Consider the following 11771-nt stretch of genomic DNA (forward strand, 5'->3'; position numbering starts at 1 on the left):
CAGCTTTGATCACCAGATAACTACTAATGCTACATCTTCTAAAAATCCCACATAACTTTCCTTTCTCTATAGAAAGATCTACTTTGATCAAATATATACTTGGCATCTTTAAGGTCAAATAAACCTACATACAAAGGATAGGAACTTCACACATCACTCTTATCTTGCACTTGCACTGTGCTTTCAGTTGTGTAGGCATTATAAAAATAAAAATAAACAGTTTCCATAACCCCCAAAACAATATATCATAATCAAAGAATTACATAATCTTTTAAACTGTTTTAAATAGCAGGTGAGCTATAAGCGGACTCTGAAATTCTGAACATTCACTGGAGGTTCATTTAAATATTCAGTTAATTTGATACTGCTTCCAGAGAATAAAGATTAACCAACTCAGACAGCCAGTGTACTGTAACTAGACCAGCCAAGCTTTCTCTTATCTAGTTTCTCCTGATAATGTGAGCTTGGACTTCAGCAGACACTCTCTCCATCCTGGCCAGAGCACAGAAGAGTTAGTGTGACAGGAGGAGAGTGTGTCACCTGAGACACCACAGTTCGCTTTGCAAATGGGTCACCTAGGAACTGCTCACCTTCCTTAAATAGATGAACGCACAGCTCCTGACTGCAGGTTAATGCAAACACAGGAACCAAATAGCCTAGAAAGTACAAAGTTAGTATATGAATAGTTCACCTTAAAATATCAGTTCTGTCATTAGTTGCTCACCCACATGATGAGCTGTGAAGCTCTTTCTTCTGCAGAGCACAAAAGGTGATTTTGGAGCAAGGACTATGGATGTCATACTGAAAAAAATAAATAAAAAATAAGAAATCAGCATAGAAGCTTCATAAACGCGGCCTACATGACTCATGCAGCATATTTAGAGTCTTTCAAAGACGAACAACATTTATTGTGTGAGGAACATATTGAAATCAAGACACTACTGGCAAAAAGATTACTTTTTCGTACATTGGTGCTGTAGTGTTAAGAAAAATGTAAAAAAAAACTTATAAATGTTTACTTTATTGCACTTTATTTATTTGCATATTTGTTCAATTGCAATACATACATGACCTTTACTTTTCTCAAAATTATTATTGTATATTCTATAGGTTTTAAAACAGAGGTATGTTGATAAATATATAATTTTTTTTGGCTGTTGACAGTGTTCTGTGATTTATGGTGGTGGTGGTGGTGGGGGGGGGGACATATCAAAACTACTTTTTGGAAAAACCTCTGACTCTAGTACCTCAACAAAATGAAACATTTTTAAACTGGCTTTATACAATGTTTATTTAAATTATGCAGCCAACTATGTAAATATTGTGATATTTATAAGTTTTAACCTATTAATGTGCATTTTATTCTGAAATACATTATTCATAAAAAAATCACTCAAAGCTGTCACAAAAAAAAAAATTATGCCATATTTTTAAAGAAAATCTGTTAAGCTTTAGATTTGTAGGTATTAGGTAGGGGATCTAGAATATGGTTATGCAGAATAATGCATTAATATTTGCTTTGTAAGTTCTAATAAACATCCAAAATTCTAGCAATATGCATGCTAATAAGCAAAAAGTCAATAGTGAATAGCTTCCCTAATCTAAAGTGTTACCAGAAAATCGACAGAAGAAAGTGTCACACTCATGTTGGGAATGAAAATAGAGTAAATGATGACAGAATGTGTGTGAACTATCCGTTTAATGAAGATAAATGATGCATTCTGTGCTCATTTTTCCACAGTCTTTCATCTACCTTCTCATCTCCTCTTCAGCGTGTTGCAATGCAGAGCAAGCATCTATACTCAGATATGCATCGCTAGAGTTTCTTTTTTAGCCATCGGAGGTTCAAGTTCCTCACATTACCACCTGTTGGCATCCGTCTAACCTGCACCTAAAAGTTCATTGCAGATCTTGTCTAAATTTGCCAGAATCACCAACACATTTTATTGTCCCTCCGCCTCTGATGTAAGCACATCTGTACATTCCAGAAAAAGCTTGCATGGCACATGCAAGACATATGCTGTGCATTCACCACACATACGGAGACACTGAAATGAAAGGATTCTGAAATTATTGGAATCAATCTTCATATAAGGATTATTTCCAAAACAGTTCAAATCCTCATTCCTGGAATAGATTAAAATAGGACAGATTAAGTCAGAACAGGACACAAGATAAGATCAAATACAAACCTGTAGAGACACACTCTAAAAAAAGGAAATGGGGATAGATGTTGTCTGTTAGTGGTGTTTATTCACGGGCAACAATATAACACGATATAATACTTATATTAAAGTTATAGCTCCCTCAAAAAAGTTTTCTCATTTACTTACCTGTTTAAATCTCATCGCTTTCTTTCTTCTATAAAACACACAAAAAATTCAATTTCAAGACAAAGTAATATATATTACAGCTTTAAAAAAGGCAAATAAGTGCATTAAGTATAAAAATATTTAATATATGCTGAATTAAATTCCAACTTATAATATGCTTAAATGTAAATACAGTTTTATATTTCAGAAAATGCCATTATCAACCTGGTGAATTTAGAGAAAACAGATCCTTTAATTTCTTGACTTGATCTGAACTTGAACTGATGTCAAAATATTGAAATGTTACACTAGTAGAACCAAATTTCAGTAATACATAACATTAACCAATGGCAGTGAGTATACACCCAAAACATTGTGAATAAGAACAGTAACATAACTTGATTCAGTTCTTTCAGTGTTCATAACCACTCAAATAAAACAATTATTCACTAAATATGAGTTCACTGTGATAATTTTCATTTGTCAGCTTGAGTCATAAGGTATAAGCTGACCTCAGAGGTCCAGGAAACTATACAATTAAAAACTCAGTAACATCGACAGTGCAACCTATCAGTTATGAGGGCTTTCATGTGGCCGAGTTAAATAAAATAAAGTGCAAATACAGAGTACACTAGCTGTACATTTATGTTGTTAAATAACACTGATCAGCTAATCATGCTGTGTTTAAACAGAAATAATAAAGGCCCTAACGCACACACCTGCAGAACCTCGGCCGATACGTGGGATCCTAAGAATGCATATGCTGTACACTGAATCACCATACATGGGCCATCCGGGATAGAGACCAACACAATGAATCCTTAAATAGCTAAAACATAACAAAATGAGGAAACAACAGCTCACTGTTGTCATTTTCCTAAGAGAGTCTGGCGGTCTGAGAGCCGTCTGATGCGGAACTGTTTGAAAGGAAGCACTACACTGAAGTTTCATATTCTCCTACGTGCCAAAAAAAGGGTAACAAAATGTCACATGTAGCTGATGCATCACTAAATGGTTGCAACATAGTATTGAACAGTATTTTTGTGCAAAAACATGCTTCTTACTCAATAAGAACCTATGAGAGAAAAACATGCTTTCAATTTAACAAAACATGCTTTTTTTAATGCATAAAAAATAGGCTTTTGTTACTACTTATTTTGCCTCATTCACACATACACACCATTTAACATTGCACTATTACTGCCAACAGAAAACAGGAAAAGCATGTTTGTGTACATTTGATGGTTGTGTTCATTCGATGGTTGAGTTATTAAAAAGTCATGCAAGTGCATTAAAAACAACTGGAATATAAGTGTCATTTCTTCAGAAATCATGGAAACTAAGATTCTGTGCAAAACTCAGTAACATTGACAAAGCTAATGAATCAGTCATGAGGGCTAGTTGTTTGGACAAGTTAAAGCGAGTACACTAGCTATAATTTCTTTTTAAACTGGGCGCACTTAGTTTTTTTTTTCGATTCACTAAAAATAAATTAATCATTAGAATCATTCATTTGGGAGTCAAAATTCAATGCTCAAAGTATGTACTTGATTTAATAAAAATAAATGAATTATTAGAATCACTGGAATCAAACTACAATGGTCACACTGTGTGTTTTTGATTCACTAAAAATAAATGAATCATTAGAATCATTCGGTTTGGAATCAAACTACAATGGTTGCTCTGTTCTTTGATTCACTAAGGAGAACTGGCTCATAAGAGTCATTCTTTTGGGAATTGGACATCATTGGTCACACAATATGTTTTGCAATGCATTTTGATTCAGTAGCAATATTGTGGCACTGTTGAAAAATTAGGAAACACTCTCAAAAGTATTTGAATACAACATTCTTTTTGAATCTGTGTACAAGTGCATGCAGTTTCTCTTGCTGCAGTTTCAATAAGGTCTCAATATGAATGCGCTCAGCAGCACACTGCAACAACTTACAGCAATAACCCTTCTCATTTCTAATTTCCTCTTTCTTGACATTACCAAGTCATTCAGTTTAACAAGTACTCACTGTCAGGTGACTTTTACTATAGTCCCTCATGGAAACATTTAGTGACCAGAAAGTGACCCGTAGGAGCTCAATGTGGATGAAGATAAGAGCTAATCTGTCTAAAGCCTACTACCATCAGATGAAACAGTGATATTTTTAAGAAACTTAAAAAATGTGCTTATGATAAGGTGACCAGACATGCCACTTCTCGGGGATACGTTATGCCGACGATTTATAAATTGCTGATAGATCGTTGTATGACATCAAAGTGCCAGAGCAGAGCAGATGGCTCCTTATGCTTTCAAATAGCTCTCATGGTACATTGATGTCATACAACTATCGATCTGTGCAGCGCAAACAACCAAAACCTGGTTATTTTTAGGCAATTTAGAAATCCTGGGCAGGACGTGTGGCCAGGAAGAGGCATTTCTGGTCACCTTAGCATAAGATAGTTAGTGGAAGATGGAGATTATGGTTTATCATGGTTTTCAGAAGTCCATCATGCACAAATGCATCGATTCACTTCAGAAGTCCATCATTACCCCCCAGAGCCATATAGAGCACTTTTTATGATGGATGGATGCAGTTTATTTCACTTCAAAATAAAAAATCACTGCCACTCCAAATCTTGGAAGAGCCAGGTCATTTTTTTAATAATGACTCCGACCAAATCCAACTCCAATCCTTTTAGTTGCTTGTAGTGTGGGCAGCAAAAAAGAAAATGACCTAAAACATATGAAATCCAATCCAAAAATCAAGCTTACAAACCCAGATCCAACATCAGTCCTGCTGGAAGTGTTGTGGATCCCTATTTGCTGTTATTTATTTGGCAGATGCTGTAATCCAAAATTACTTATATTGCATTCAAGATTATATATTTTACCAATTCATGCATTCCTTAGCTTTGCCATTACAGCAGGATTATTTACTCTTTCAGATGCAAAACTTTCTTGACCATTAGCTACGGCTCAAACTACTCTAAATTTACCAATGAAAAAATCATAATGAATTTGTTGACTGCTTATGTATTCAAATATACATTCTCACACTTGCTACATTCTACACACTCACACATTTCTGACTCTCTTCACTCACTTTAAAAAAGTTGAAAAAGCTGCTTGATTCATGTCCTTATCAGATGAACACAAACATCCCAACATGATCATCTCAGTAAATCAAACTCTGTCGACAAATACAAGAATGCATTCTGTCTCTGCACGTAAGTCAAATCAAGTTATATAAGTAGACAATAGAAAAAGGTCACAGACCAGCACTATGGAAACCTAGATGTTGCCAATGCAAACACAAATACCCCGTCCTCTCTGAAATCAAAGCAGGTCGTATTAGACATGCTGATTGTCATCAGACTTCCTCCTTGGTGATCAGGCAGGTCTAAGAACATGAAAGTTCAACATGAACGTTCTGCAGTCAGATAGCATGTATCAGGCTGCTTGGAGTCTGTTCAAAAACATTCATGAGACAGTAAACATACGGTTTGTGATAGGAGCGATGAATACACATCCTCTAAACACATTGTGGTGTGATGTTTCTGAAGACAAAGTCACTGTCTGTATTTACATACACAGAAGTAAGCGGCCCTCATGGGATTCCTAAAGATTCCTATCTTTTCTTTGACCTGTCACCTCCACTGTACAAGCAGCAAAAAATATTTACACTAAATATAAACGATTACATAAAGTTTAGCTGAAGGACAGAATCATAAGCAAATATTCCAATTAAGATGTCAGTGGAGAATGACATGCACAGAAACAGAAAACAAATTATAGGGAAGAATGACAGACTGATGATGAAAGTCTTTACTAAAGCCATCAGTCTGCATTTCCTTTTTGTATCTAAACCATATTATAGTCCCAAAAGAAGCTTATTGAGTAACAAAGCCTTGCATTATTATTAATTTGGCTATTGGTTTAATGGCTCTAATTCACTTTGCACATTGAGCTCAGCTGTTTTCCAGGTAAATGAAAATGGCCAGAAATCCACAATAGCAAGTCTTTGGCCTCTCATTAAAAAACAATAAGGCTCATTGTGAAAGATGCCGAGTTAAGTACTTCATGAGGCCAAATAGTTCTTCTGTGCAATTTCATTGCAGATCTCAGGGTAGATCTCATTATCTTTATATAGAACTCGGAGCAATAAGCATCTTACCTAAATCCACATCATTACGGCATATGGAGGCTGTTCCAACCCTTCACAACAGTATCCGCGGTGTTAACTGAACATCTCGACACAGTTAACAAGATTGCATTACCTGGTTAATAAGAACAGCAGATACAGCAGGATTAGAATCACATTATACAAGCACATTCATTTTTTTATTTTAATACACTATACATTTAAATTAGATATTTATATTTCTTGTGAGGAGAATGTGAGATCTGAGGAAAGGTGTTTGCTCCTCACTCGGTTAGACCTTCCTGGGTAATAAAGAGATTTGTACTGTATATATACAGCTACCCATAATCCACAGCATGTGCCAGATGCAGCATTATTCATTACTGAAAGATGTGGTGCATGTAGGCTTAGAAACAGCAGCTGTTTGTCCCTCTCAATATATCTACCTTTACTTTTTTGTCTCATGTGCTGTTTTCTGACAGAATGGGACTGATAAACATTAGGAAGAACGGTTTTGTTTGGCCTGCTTCCTTTGACTGCTAATTTAGTCACAGGAGAACAGAGAATAAAAATATTGGTTGTATCAGAACACAGCAGGATATTGAAGGAACATTTCAATATCAGTACACAGTCATTTTAATCTCTGACATAAAAACGGCAATGAAATTACAATGAATTATGCAGTAGCAGTATTCATGGCTGATGAAGTGTTGTTCTATCCATGACAAATGTGCAAATTGTGGGATGCTAAAAAGCTCATATTTGGCAGGAACACAATAGTGCACCACTGGGTATTTTATCCTAATGTGCACAGTGAGGCAAGCTTGAAAACACTAACAATATAATGATACTGAGTGAATACAATAGTTATGTACTGTGGTGTTTACATCTTCTCCAATCTACCATGGTCTCTGGACTATGGAAGTCCTTGAAGTACCATATAAATAATATGGTAATTGTTTATTACAACTATATCATATTACCAATGTATTATATCTTGGACATATTCAAATATCCATTTATAGACACTGAAGGGATTTTGAAGAGTACAGGGCCAACATACTGATTTTAACATACTAAATTGCGCCGCTTTGAGTCAACTCAATTTGCATCATGAACTTTTGAATACAATTATGAGCACCAGATTCAGAACTCACATTTTAAAGTGGACAATTGTTCTGGTCTGTTTCTGACTACCTGTAGTGATTAACTATACAGTAATTGATTTAAAAAAAGAAAAGAAAAGAAAAACCAGAGGCTTAGGCAGTAACTATATGGTGATTATTTCTAGCAGAACAAATGTGACCTGAATTGCACACAGAATAACCTCCAGAGAGATCAATAGCGTGGGGTCAGAGTTTCCTCCCTAACAGCAAAATACCAGGATTAAAATGGGGAATCCTTTTACCAAACAACTATTTTTTGTGAATAACTAATGTCATTTATTGCTTGAGGTACACCAAAATTTGTAATAATCTGAACAGCATCACCCTGATATGGCTTCAATAATTAAAAATATATTCAATGATCTGCCAGTGATGCTCTCTTAAATTATGTGCTTTTCTCACAGGCTTTGATTTAAAAGCAACTAATAAGCTATTCGGTACAAAAACATAAGCAATCCAAAAATAACTTCAGAAAAAGACAATAACAAAATACATGGACTGTCTTGTCATTTTTCCCCTGTGAGTAACAGAATAACTTCGGATCTTTTTGAGGGCTTCATCTCACTATAAGGGTTGGTTTATTTGTTCAGAGACAGGAAGAGCAGTGCATTTCCTTTCGATTAGCCCAGAGTCTTCACACATGACTAACATCCCCCACTGACGCCAGTGTCCCGTGTGTCCTACACCCAGAGGGAAATAATCTCAACCCTGACTCTGAACCTATAACCTTCTGGCCAAAATATCTATAATCCATAATAACCCTTCCTCTAGTGAAAAAAACCCATACATCCCTTGCTGTCCTATCACATCAAAAATCTGTCTTCATGATGGTTTTGTTTTTTTGTGCAAATATTCAGGTTTTCGAGTAACAAGATGTTCATTGATATGGAGTCCTGTGGATTACTTTTTTTAATCAGCTGTTTGGCCCTAAATAACATCTAGCATGAACATACTTTGCAGTTCCTCTGCAATGTTATTCATATTTTTCGGGTAAAGATGATAAAAATAACAATTTCAGCAGCCTATGCAAACATTGAGGTTTTTTTTTTCCTACTGGTTACTAAAAGTGCACAAATTAAACACCACAATGACAAAGTGGTCAACAGCTCTTCCCAGCATGGACTGCTTAGTCATCACCCAGAAATAAGGGAAAATAGGAATGTAGTAAGATATGTAGAGCCCTCATCAACTTAAGCAAAATGTTAACCCATTAAAGTATGCAACAACATGAACAATTAAATTCAAGTTTATTTGTATAACGCTTTTTACGATACAAATCATTGCAAAGAAACTTTACAGAAAACCAAGCAACTTAATATGGGTAATCAACACCTTATGAGATTCATGAGGCAAAGGACTCTCGAGGTAGTGACTAAATGATTGAACTGTGTGATGGGATATAGTGAGACATATCTTAATCACCATCACACTGTACACTCGATCTGTCTGAACATGCTACTTAAGGGTGTAAACCATGAGAGGACATCAAAAAAGTTGAAAAGGACATAGAAGCTTGACCCATAATACAAATGTATTATTCATATAACCCACCCAATCGTCTCAATTACATCTCAGTTCAGCAAAGCCAGACTTGTCCAGAAATATCCCTGTCTGTGGGTGTGACCCTGCTGAGTTATACTCTAGCTCAGACCTGCTGACCTATGAAATCACTGTAAATCCAGCACATTAGAATTACTACATTACATTCAGAATGCTTCACAAAGAGAGACTTTAAACTCTCAGTGATGCAGAAAGCCAAAGCCACATAGGTAGAACAGAACCCCTTATAGCACAAACACAGTCATTACGGTATGAAGGTGACCTGTTCTACCTAAAGAGTCGAGATCAACAGGAATTAGAGCTGGTAATTTAATCTCAGGAGAACAGAGATAGGGTTGGGAGTTGCGTCTGGGACATTTCTATGACACAAGACAACAAAGAAAGTCGGCGGCAGCTAAAACTTAATTGGATTTTCTTGTGTTTGATGAGTCTATAGACTCATGGAGACATTACAGGAAAAAATACTTTATTATCTCAATTGACATTGAGATTAAGATGAATTGAGATCAACTGAGATTAAGTGGAAATTACCTAGAAGAAGAGCCCATATTACAATTTTCAGAATCATTTTTTAAAACTTTACTCTGATTTCCCAAGAGATTTACTAACATTTCAAAATGTCAAAATACACAACCAATTAAATGTTTTTCAATTTTTTGATTAATAATTAAATACTTTAATTCAGCAAGAATGCATTCAATCAAGAATAATGTCACAAGCATTTTTGAACAAATGCTGTTGTTTTGAACTTTTCAGTATCACACTTGTACAAAAACGCTTAGCAGCAAAAGTGTTTTCAACATTGATAATAATAAAAAAAAAAATCCTAAGTATACAAATCAGCATTTTTGAATGATTTCTGAAGGATCATGTGGCACTAAAGAGTACTAATCATACTGAAAATTCAGCTTTGATCACAGGAATAAATTATATTTTAAAATATATTCAAACAGGAAACAGTTGTTTAGAAATTTTTATAATATTTCACAATATTACAACATTTTAGCTTTATACTCATTTTTGTCCATTTTCCAAAGGAACGACAGTTGTTACCTGAAACATTATTCATAATTCAATTAAGCCTCCTCAGCAATGAGAGCAATAAGTCTTCAGGAGATTGCTGGTTATTCCCATCAAAAACAACATGATCCAGTGTTCTAAAACTGGGAATCAGGTGCCTGGAAATCACTGAAGAATAAATGATTATGTAATTCAGACACTTTTAACTTAATCGAAAATTAAAATACCCACACTGTGTGTTTCCGTGGATCATGGGGGTGATTAATTTCTGTGAATTTCTCAGATCAAAACAGGGACGATTCAAAAGACAATGGGACACAATGATCAAACCAGCAGTTTCTGTTATACACACAAGAAAATGTCAACACAGGTACCTTCACTCAAAAACAGTGATAGAGTTTCATAAAACGGCAATGAATGTCACTCATCAAGGGATTCAGGAGGATAGAGAAACACAAGTGACATTATGCAGAAACACACTAAAATCTGATACAGGCTCATTACATTTCTGTTGAGACCAGAGAGTCGCAAAAGAAAAGATAAAGACAAAGGTAATTCTAAGGCAATGTACTTTACAGAGAAGCTAATCCCAGAAACAACTGCTACAACATTACTAATGAGAGAGAAGAATATTGATAATAAAATACTTACATTTAAATCAATGCCTAAAAGTATCAATCAAAATGTTCAGTGTAATTGATAAATAACCCCATTCTTGTGTGTGCTGTCTTTTTTGTGTTAAAAACAACAAACTCTGTTGACGCTCATGTCATGCATGAAGAGGTACTGGGTGCCTAGAGTGTTCAAAATCAGTCACTTATGAGGTCCCTTGGTAGGCAGCTGCCTATGTAAGCAGTAGGCAATTAGTCTTTCTTTATATCAACAGATTTATAACCATCAGTTTTTTTTGCCTCCTCTTTAGGGGTCTATGGCTGCATATGAAAAATCGCCAGAAGTAGTAGCCTTAGGCATGGATACTTTTTGCCTAATCTTAGAATTGATAAAATAATCTTATGAGTAGTGATTTCAGATAAATTAATTTTTTTCACAAAGGCTACTATATTATAGCTGCTAGTGAAATATGTGATTTGGGATAAATCATATGGCTTTGTGAGGAATAGCATACTACCATACTATAACCTACTCCTTTTCTCTAATAAGTATACTGTGCACAGTATGTACATTTTAGAATAATTTTACATTAGCCAAAATACGCAGACATTCAGTGCACCTTAACTATTTAATCCTAATGTGACAAACCAGATATAGCCAAATATCATTTTGAATAAAATTATAATTCATAAAAAATATAGCAATACTGCTATGTTTATCGCTGCATATACTATTTTGAAGAGAAAATACTAGTAGTCAGTAAATACCGTGCAGTATTCAGTAAAAATAAGCGTGTGTTATTTTTCAAAGATTGTCTGTTTAGACTTTATTTCCTTGAAAACAATGTTTTCACTCAGGTCCTGTAATTCTACAGCAGCCACGTTCTTTTTTTATTATGAACTGACACACATCGTGTTGACAGAGCAAGCAAAAGAAAAAAGTCCCATATTTAGTAGTGCACAGTAACT

This window comes from Carassius gibelio, chromosome B24 (genome assembly GCF_023724105.1).
Source record: "Carassius gibelio isolate Cgi1373 ecotype wild population from Czech Republic chromosome B24, carGib1.2-hapl.c, whole genome shotgun sequence".
NCBI classification, from domain to species: Eukaryota; Metazoa; Chordata; class Actinopteri; order Cypriniformes; family Cyprinidae; genus Carassius; species Carassius gibelio.